Raw genomic sequence first — 10,269 nt, 5'->3', positions numbered from 1 at the left:
TTTTGCTGGAGACCCCTGCCAGTGTGTTGCTGGAGATCCCTGCCAGTGTGTTACCGAAGATCCCCGCCAGTGTTTTGCTGGAGACCCCTGCGAGTGTGTTGCTGGAGATCCCTGCCAGCGTGTTGCTGGAGACCCCTGCCAGCGTGTTGCTGGAGACCCCTGCCAGTGTGTTGCTGGAGATCCCTGCCAGTGTGTTGCTGGAGATCCCTGCCAGCGTGTTGCTGGAGACCCCTGCCAGTGTGTTGCTGGAAATCCCTGCCAGTGTGTTGCAGGAGACCTTTGCTAGTGTTTTGCTGGAGACCCCTGCCAGCGTGTTACCGAAGATCCCCGCCAGTGTTTTGCTGGAGACCCCTGCCAGTGTGTTGCTGGAGATCCCTGCCAGCGTGTTGCTGGAGACCTCTGCCAGCGTGTTGCTGGAGACTTATGCCAGGGTGTTGCTGGAGACCTCAGCCAGTTTGTTGCTGGAGACCCCTGCCAGTGTTTTGCTGGAGTCCCCTGCCAGCATGTTGCTGGAGATTCCCGCCAGTGTGTTGTTTTAGAACTCTGCCAGTGTGTTGCTGGAGATCCATGCCAGTGTGTTGCTGGAGATCTCTGCCAGTGTGTTGCTGGAGACCCTTGCCAGCGTGTTGCTGGAGGTCCCTGCCAGTGTGTTGCAGGAGACCCCTGCCAGTTTGTTGATGGAGACCCCTACCAGCATGTTGCGTAAGATCCCTGCCAGTGTGTTGCTGGAAACCTCTGCCAGTGTGTTGCTGGAGGCCCCTGCCAGTGTGTTGCTGGAGACCTGCCAGCGTGTTGCTGGAGACCCCTGTAAGCGTGTTGCTGGAGATCCCTGCCAGTGTGTTGCTGGAGACCTCTGCCAGCGTGTTGATGGGGACCCTTGAATGTGTGTTGCTGGAGACCTCTGCCAGTGTGTTCCTGGAGACCTCTGCCAGCATGTTGTTGGAGACTTCTGCCAGCGTGTTGCTGGAGACCTCTGCCAGCTTGTTGCTGTAGACCGCTGCCAGCGTGTTGCTGGAGACCCCCTGCCAGTGTGTTGGTGGAGATTCCTGACAGTGTGTTGCTGGAGACCCCTGCCAGCGTGTTGCTGGAGAACCTTGTCAGTGTGTTACTGGAGACCGCTGCCAGCGTGTTGCTGGAGACGCCTGCCTGCGTGTTGCTAGAGATCCCTGCCAGTGTGTTGCTTGAGACCACTGCCAGCGTGTTGCTTGACACCCCTGCCAACGTGTTGCTGGTGGACCCTGCCAGCTTGGTGCCGGAGATACCTGTCAGTGTGTTGCTGGAGACCTCTGCCAGTGTATTGCTGGAGGCCGCTGCCAGTGTGTTGCTGGAGACCTCTGCCAGCGTGTTGCTGGAGACCACTGCCAGCGTGTTGCTGGAGACCCCTGCATGCGTGTTGCTGGAGAACCTTGACAGTGTGTTGCTGGAGACCTCTGCCAGTGTGTTCCTGGAGACCTCTGCCAGCATGTTGTTGGAGACTTCTGCCAGCGTGTTGCTCTAGACCTCTGCCAGCTTGTTGCTGGAGACCCCTGCCAGTGTGTTGCAGGAGATCCCTGCTAGTGTGTTGCAGGAGACCCCTGCCAGTTTGTTGATGGAGACCCCTACCAGCATGTTGCGTAAGATCCCTGCCAGTGTGTTGCTGGAAACCTCTGCCAGTGTGTTGCTGGAGGCCCCTGCCAGTGTGTTGCTGGAGACCTGCCAGCGTGTTGCTGGAGACCCCTGTAAGCGTGTTGCTGGAGATCCCTGCCAGTGTGTTGCTGGAGACCTCTGCCAGCGTGTTGATGGGGACCCTTGAATGTGTGTTGCTGGAGACCTCTGCCAGTGTGTTCCTGGAGACCTCTGCCAGCATGTTGTTGGAGACTTCTGCCAGCGTGTTGCTGGAGACCTCTGCCAGCTTGTTGCTGTAGACCGCTGCCAGCGTGTTGCTGGAGACCCACTGCCAGTGTGTTGGTGGAGATTCCTGACAGTGTGTTGCTGGAGACCCCTGCCAGCGTGTTGCTGGAGAACCTTGTCAGTGTGTTACTGGAGACCGCTGCCAGCGTGTTGCTGGAGACGCCTGCCTGCGTGTTGCTAGAGATCCCTGCCAGTGTGTTGCTTGAGACCACTGCCAGCGTGTTGCTTGACACCCCTGCCAACGTGTTGCTGGTGGACCCTGCCAGCTTGGTGCCGGAGATCCCTGTCAGTGTGTTGCTGGAGACCTCTGCCAGTGTATTGCTGGAGGCCGCTGCCAGTGTGTTGCTGGAGACCTCTGCCAGCGTGTTGCTGGAGACCACTGCCAGCGTGTTGCTGGAGACCCCTGCATGCGTGTTGCTGGAGAACCTTGACAGTGTGTTGCTGGAGACCTCTGCCAGTGTGTTCCTGGAGACCTCTGCCAGCATGTTGTTGGAGACTTCTGCCAGCGTGTTGCTCTAGACCTCTGCCAGCTTGTTGCTGGAGACCCCTGCCAGTGTGTTGCAGGAGATCCCTGCTAGTGTGTTGCTGGAGACCTGTGCCAGCGTGTTGCTGGAGACCTCTGCCAGCGTGTTGCTGGAGACCGCTGCCAGCGTGTTGCTGGAGACCTTTGCCAGTGTGTTGTTGGAGATCCCTGCCAGTGTGTTGCTGGAGACCTCTGCCAGCGTGTTGCTGGAGACCCCTGCCAATGTGTTGCTGGAGACCGCTGCCAGCGTGTTGCTAGAGACGCCTGCCTGCGTGTTGCTGGAGATCTCTGCCAGTGTGTTGCTGGAGATCCCTGCTAGTGTGTTGCTGGAGACATCTGCCAGCGTGTTGCTGGAGATCCCTGCCAGTGTGTTGCTGGAGACCTGTGCCAGTGTGTTGCTGGAGACCTTTGCCAGCGTGTTGCCAGAGATCCCTGCCAATGTGTTTCTGGAGACCTCTTCCAATGTGTTGCTGGAGACTCCTGCCAGTGTGTTGCGGGAGACCCCTGCCAGTGTGTTCCTGGGGACCCCTGCCAGTATGTTGCTAGTGACCTCTACCAGTGTGTTGCTGGAGACCCCTCCCTGCCAGCGTGGTGCTAGAGATCCCTGCCAGCGTGTTCCTGGAAATCCTTGCCAGCGTGTTGCTTGAGACCCCTGCCAACGTGTTGCTTGTGGCCCCTGCCAGCGTGTTGCTGAAGATCCCTGCCAGTGTGTTGCTGGAGACCTCTGCCTGTTTGTTGCTGGAGACCCCTGCTAGTGTCGTGCTGGAGACCCCTGCCAGCTTGTTGCCGGAGATCCCTGTCAGTGTGTTGCTGGAGACCTCTGCCAGTGTATTGCTGGAGGCCGCTGCCAGTGTGTTGCTGGAGACCTCTGACAGCGTGTTGCTGGAGACCAGTGCCAGCGTGTTGCTGGAGAACCCTGCATGCTAGTTGTTGGAGACCCTTGACAGTGTGTTGCTGGAGGCCTCTGCCAGTGTGTTCTTGGAGACCTCTGCCAGCATGTTGTTGGAGACTTCTGCCAGCGTGTTGCTGGAGACCTCTGCCTGCGTGTTGCTGGAGACCGCTGCCAGTGTGTTGCTGGAGACCATTGCCCGTGTGTTGCTGATGACCTCTGCAAGGGGGTTGCTGGAGACGCCTGCCAGTGTGTTGCTGGAGACCCGTGCTAGTGTGTTGCTGGAGACCTCTGCCAGCGTGTTGCTGGAGACCCCTGCCAGCGTGTTACCGAAGATCCCCGCCACATGTTTTGCTGGAGACCCCTGCCAGTCTGTTGCTGGAGATCCCTGCCAGCGTTTTGGTGGAGACCTCGGCTAGCGTGTTGCTGGAGACCCCTGCCTGCGTCTTGTGGGGACCCCTGCCAGCGTGTTGCTGGAGACCTCTGCCAGCGTGTTCCTGGAGACCCATGCCAGGGTGTTGCAGGAGACCTCAGCCAGTTTGTTGCTGGAGATCCCTGCCAGTGTGTTGCTGGAGACCCCTGCCAGCGTGTTGCCGAAGATTCCCGCCAGTGTGTTGTTTTAGTCCTCTGCCAGTGTGTTGCTGGAGATCCATGCCAGTGTGTTGCTGGAGACCTCTGACAGTGTGATGCTGGAGACCCCTGCCAGCGTGTTGCTGGAGATCCCTGCCAGTGTGTTGCTGGAGATTTCTGCCAGTTTGTTGCTGGAGACCCCTGCCAGTATGTTGCTGGAGACCCCTGCCAGCGTGTTGCCGATGATCCCTGCCAGTGTGTTGCTGGAAGCCTCTCCCAGTGTGTTGCTGGAGGCCCATGCCAGTGTGTTGCTGGAGACCTCTGCCAGCGTGTTGCTGGAGACCACTGCCAGCGTGTTGATGGGGACCCTTGACAGTGTGTTGCTGGAGACCTCTGCCAGTGTGTTCTTGGAGACCTCTGCCAGCATGTTGTTGGAGACTTCTGCCTGAGTGTTGCTGGAGACCCCTGCCAGTGTGTTGCTGGAGATCCCTGCCAGTGTGTTGCTGGAGACCTCTGCCAGCGTGTTGCTGGAGACCCCTGCCAATGTGTTGCTGGAGACCGCTGTCAGCCTGTTGCTGGAGACCTCTGCCAGCGTGTTGCCGGAGATCCCTGCCAATGTGTTTCTGGAGACCTCTTCCAATGTGTTGCTGGAGACCCCTGCCAGCGTGTTGCTGGAGACTCCTGCCAGTGTGTTGCGGGAGACCCCTGCCAGTGTGTTCCTGGGGACCCCTGCCAGTATGTTGCTAGTGACCTCTACCAGTGTGTTGCTGGAGACCCCTCCCTGCCAGCGTGGTGCTAGAGATCCCTGCCAGTGTGTTGCTGGAGACCTCTGTCTGTTTGTTGCTGGAGAACCCTGTCAGCGTGTTGCTGAAGACCCCTGCCAGCTTGTTGCCGGAGATCCCTGTCAGTGTTTTGCTGGAGACCTCTGCCAGTGTATTGCTGGAGGCCCCTGCCAGTGTGTTGCTGGACACCTCTGCCAGCGTGTTGCTGGAGACCACTTCTAGCGTGTTGCTGGAGACCCCAGCATGCGTGTTGCTGGAGACCCTTGACAGTGTTTTGCTGGAGACCTCGGCCAGTGTGTTCCTGGAGACCTCTGCCAGCTTGTTGTTTAAGACGTCAGCCAGCGTGTTGCTGGAGACCTCTGCCAGCGTGTTGCTGGAGACCGCTGCCAGTGTGTTGCTGGAGACCCTTGCCAGTGTGTTGCTGATGACCTCTGCAAGGGGGTTGCTGGAGACCCCTGCCAGTGTGTTGCTGGAGATCCCTGCTAGTGTGTTAATGGAGATTTCTGCCTGCGTTTTACTGGAGACTCCTACCAGCGTGTTGCTGGTGACCTCTGCCAGTGTGTTGTTCGAGACCTCTGCCAGTGTGTTGTTCGAGACTTCTGCCAGTGTGTTGCTGGAAACCCTTGACAGTGTGTTGCAGGAGACCTCTGCCAGCGTGTTGCTGGAGACCCCTGCCAGCGTGTTACCGAAGATCCCCGCCAGTGTTTTGCTGGAGACCCCTGCCAGTGTGTTGCTGGAGATCCCTGCCAGTGTGTTACCGAAGATCCCCGCCAGTGTTTTGCTGGAGACCCCTGCCAGTGTGTTGCTGGAGATCCCTGCCAGCGTGTTGCTGGAGACCCCTGCCAGCGTGTTGCTGGAGACCCCTGCCAGTGTGTTGCTGGAGATCCCTGCCAGTGTGTTGCTGGAGATCCCTGCCAGCGTGTTGCTGGAGACCCCTGCCAGTGTGTTGCTGGAAATCCCTGCCAGTGTGTTGCATTAGACCTTTGCTAGTGTTTTGCTGGAGACCCCTGCCAGCGTGTTACCGAAGATCCCCGCCAGTGTTTTGATGGAGACCCCTGCCAGTGTGTTGCTGGAGATCCCTGCCAGCGTGTTGCTGGAGACCTCTGCCAGCGTGTTGCTGGAGACTTATGCCAGGGTGTTGCTGGAGACCTCAGCCAGTTTGTTGCTGGAGACCCCTGCCAGTGTTTTGCTGGAGACCCCTGCCAGCATGTTGCTGGAGATTCCCGCCAGTGTGTTGTTTTAGAACTCTGCCAATGTGTTGCTGGAGATCCATGCCAGTGTGTTGCTGGAGACCTCTGCCAGTGTGTTGCTGGAGACCCTTGCCAGCGTGTTGCTGGAGGTCCCTGCCAGTGTGTTGCAGGAGACCCCTGCCAGTTTGTTGATGGAGACCCCTACCAGCATGTTGCCTTAGATCCCTGCCAGTGTGTTGCTGGAAACCTCTGCCAGTGTGTTGCTGGAGGCCCCTGCCAGTGTGTTGCTGGAGACCTGCCAGCGTGTTGCTGGAGACCCCTGTAAGCGTGTTGCTGGAGATCCCTGCCAGTGTGTTGCTGGAGACCTCTGCCAGCGTGTTGATGGGGACCCTTGAATGTGTGTTGCTTAAGACCTCTGCCAGTGTGTTCCTGGAGACCTCTGCCAGCATGTTGTTGGAGACTTCTGCCAGCGTGTTGCTGGAGACCTCTGCCAGCGTGTTGCTGTAGACCGCTGCCAGCGTGTTGCTGGAGACCCCTGCCAGTGTGTTGGTGGAGATCCCTGACAGTGTGTTGCTGGAGACCTCTGCCAGCGTGTTGCTGGAGAACCTTGTCAGTGTGTTACTGGAGACCGCTGCCAGCGTGTTGCTGGAGACGCCTGCCTGCGTGTTGCTAGAGATCCCTGCCAGTGTGTTGCTTGAGACCACTGCCAGCGTGTTGCTTGACACCCCTGCCAACGTGTTGCTGGTGGACCCTGCCAGCGTGTTGCTGAAGATCCCTGCCAGTGTGTTGCTGGAGACCTCTGCCTGTTTGTTGCTGGAGACCCCTGCTAGTTTGTTGCTGGAGACCCCTGCCAGCTTGGTGCCGGAGATCCCTGTCAGTGTGTTGCTGGAGACCTCTGCCAGTGTATTGCTGGAGGCCGTTGCCAGTGTGTTGCTGGAGACCTCTGCCAGCGTGTTGCTGGAGACCACTGCCAGCGTGTTGCTGGAGACCCCTGCATGCGTGTTGCTGGAGAACCTTGACAGTGTGTTGCTGGAGACCTCTGCCAGTGTGTTCCTGGAGACCTCTGCCAGCATGTTGTTGGAGACTTCTGCCAGCGTGTTGCTCTAGACCTCTGCCAGCTTGTTGCTGGAGACCCCTGCCAGTGTGTTGCTGGAGATCCCTGCTAGTGTGTTGCTGGAGACCTCTGCCAGCGTGTTGCTGGAGACCTCTGCCAGCGTGTTACCTAAGATCCACGTCAGTTTTTTGCTGGAGACCCCTGCCAGTGTATTGCTGGAGATCCTTGCCAGTATGTTGCTGGAGACCTCAGCCAGTTTGTTGCTGGAGACCCCTGCCAGTGTGTTGCTGGAGACCTCAGCTAGTTTGTTGCTGGAGACCCCTGCCAGTGTGTTGCTGGAGACCCCTGCCAGTGTGTTGCAGGAGACCTCTGCCAGCGTGTTGCTGGAGACCCATGCCAGGGTGTTCCTGGAGACCTCAGCCAGTGTGTTGCTGGAGACCTCTGCCAGCGTGTTGCCGGAGATCCCTGCCAATGTGTTGCTGAAGACCTCTTCCAATGTGTTGCTGGAGACCCCTGCCCGCGTGTTGCTGGAGAACCCTGCCAGTGTGTTGCTGGAGACCCCTGCCAGCGTGTTCCTGTAAATCCTTGCCATTGTGTTGCTTGAGTCCCCTGCCAGCGTGTTGCTTGACACCCCTGCCAACGAGTTGCTGGTGGCCCCTGCCAGTGTGTTGCTTGAGACCACTTCCAGCGATTTCCTGGAGGCTCCTGCCAGCGTGTTCCTGGAAATCCCTGCCATTGTGTTGCTTGAGTCCCCTGCCAGCGTGTTGCTTGATACCCCTGCCAACGAGTTGCTGGTGGCCACTCCCTGCCTCTGTGTTGCTGGAGATCTTTGCCAGCGTGTTGCTGGAGATCCCTGCCAGCGTGTTGCTGGAGATCCCTGCCAGTGTGTTGCTGGAGATCCCTGCCAGTGTGTTGCTGGCGATCTCTTCCGTGTGTTGCTGGAGATCCCTGCCTGTGTGTTGCTTGAGACCTCTGCCACTGTGTTGCTGGAGACCCCTGCCAGTGTGTTGCTGGAGATCCCTGTCAGTGTGTTGCTGGAGATTACTGCCAGCGTGTTGCTGTAGATCCCTGCTAGCGTGTTGCTGGATACCTCTGCCAGTGTGTTGCTGGATACCTCTACCAGCGTGTTGCTGGAAACCTCTGCCAGCGTGTTGCTGGAGACCACTGCCAGCGTGTTGCCGGAGATCTCTACCTGTGTGTTGCTGGAGATCCCTGCATGCGTGTTGCTGGAGATTCCTGCCAGTGTGTTGCTGGAGACCTCTGCGAGCGTGTTGATGGAGACCCTTGACAGTGTGTTGCTGGAGACCTCTGCCAGTGTGTTCCTGGAGACCTCTGTCAGCGTGTTGCTGAAGACCTCTGCCAGTGTGTTGCTGGAGACCTCTGATAGTGTGTTGCTGGAAACCCCTGCCAGTGTGTTGCTGGAGAACACTGCCTGCGCGTTGCTGGAGATCTCTGCGAGTGTGTTGCTGGAGACCCTTGCCAGTGTGTTGCTGTAGATCCCTGCCAGTGTGTTGCTGGAGACCTCTGCCAACGTGTTGCTGGAGACCCCTTCCAGTGTGTTAATGGAGATCTCTGCCAGCGTTTTATTGGAGACCCCTACCAGCGTGTTGCTGAAGACCTCTGCCAGTGTGTTGCTGGAGACCTCTGCCAGTGTGTTGCTGGAAACCCCTGCCAGCGTGTTGCTGGAGATCCCTGCCAGTGTGTTGCTGGAGACATCCTTCAGTCTGTTGCCGGAGATCCCTGCCAGCGTGTTGTTGGAGACCCCTACCAGTGTGTTTGCTTGAGACCCCTGCCAGTGTGTTGCTGGAGACCCCTGCCAGAGTGTAGCTGGAGAGCCCTGCCAGTGTGTTTCTGGAGATCCCTGCCAGCGTGATGGTGGAGACCTCTGCCAGCGTGTTGCTGGAGACCTCTACCAGCGTGTTTCTGGAGAACTCTGCCAGCGCATTGGTGGAGACCCATGCCAGGGTGTTGCTGGAGATCACTTCCAGTGTGTTGCTGGAGACCTCTGCCAGCGTGTTGCTGGAGACCCCTGCCAGTGTGTTGCTGGAGACCTATGCCAGCGTGATACTGGAGACCCCTGCCTGCGTGTTGCCGGAGAACCCCGCCAGTGTGTTGCTTTAGACCTCTGCCAGTGTGTTGCTGGAGATCCATGCCAGTGTGTTACTGGAGACCTCTGCCAGTGTGATGCTGGAGACCCCTGCCAGTGTGTTGCTGGAGACCTCTGCCAGTTTGTTGCTGGAGACCCCTGCCAGTATGTTGCTGGAGACCCCTGCCAGCGTGTTGCCGGTGATCCCTGCCAGTGTGTTGCTGGAGACCTCTGCCAGTGTGTTGCTGGAGGCCCCTGCTAGTGTGTTGCTGGAGACCTCTGCCAGCGTGTTGCTGGAGACCACTGCCAGCGTGTTGCTGGAGACCCCTGTAAGCGTGTTGCTGGAGATCCCTGCCAGTGTGTTGCTGGAGACCTCTGCCAGCGTGTTGATGGGGACCCTTGACAGTGTGTTGCTGGAGACCTCTGCCAGTGTGTTCCTGGAGACCTCTGCCAGCATGTTGTTGGAGACTTCTGCCAGCGTGTTGCTGGAGACCTCTGCCAGCGTGTTGCTGGAGACCGCTGCCAGCGTGTTGCTGGAGACCTTTGCCAGTGTGTTGCTGGAGATCCCTGCCAGTGTGTTGCTGGAGACCTCTGCCAGCGTGTTGCTGGAGATCCCTGCCAATGTGTTTCTGGAGACCTCTTCCAATGTGTTGCTGGAGACCGCTGCCAGCGTGTTGCTAGAGACGCCTGCCTGCGTGTTGCTGGAGATCCCTGCCAGTGTGTTGCTGGAGATCCCTGCTAGTGTGTTGCTGGAGACCTCTGCCAGTTTGTTGCTGGAGATCCCTGCCAGTGTGTTGCTGGAGACCTGTGCCAGTGTGTTGCTGGAGACCTCTGCCAGCGTGTTGCCAGAAATCCCTGCCAATGTGTTTCTGGAGACCTCTTCCAATGTGTTGCTGGAGACTCCTGCCAGTGTGTTGCGGGAGACCCCTGCCAGTGTGTTCCTGGGGACCCCTGCCAGTATGTTGCTAGTGACCTCTACCAGTGTGTTGCTGGAGACCCCTACCTGCCAGTGTGTTGCTGGAGACCCCTCCCTGCCAGCGTGGTGCTAGAGTTTGCCAGCGTGTTCCTGGAAATCCTTGCCAGTGTGTTGCTTGAGACCCCTGCCAACGTGTTGCTTGTGGCCCCTGCCAGCGTGTTGCTGAAGATCCCTGCCAGTGTGTTGCTGGAGACCTCTGCCTGTTTGTTGCTGGAGACCCCTGCTAGTGTGTTGCTGGAGACCCCTGCCAGCTTGGTGCCGGAGATCCCTGTCAGTGTGTTGCTGGAGACCTCTGCCAGTGTATTGCTG

This window comes from Procambarus clarkii, chromosome 50 (genome assembly GCF_040958095.1).
Source record: "Procambarus clarkii isolate CNS0578487 chromosome 50, FALCON_Pclarkii_2.0, whole genome shotgun sequence".
Classification (NCBI taxonomy): domain Eukaryota; kingdom Metazoa; phylum Arthropoda; class Malacostraca; order Decapoda; family Cambaridae; genus Procambarus; species Procambarus clarkii.
This window is presented reverse-complemented; position numbering follows the sequence as displayed.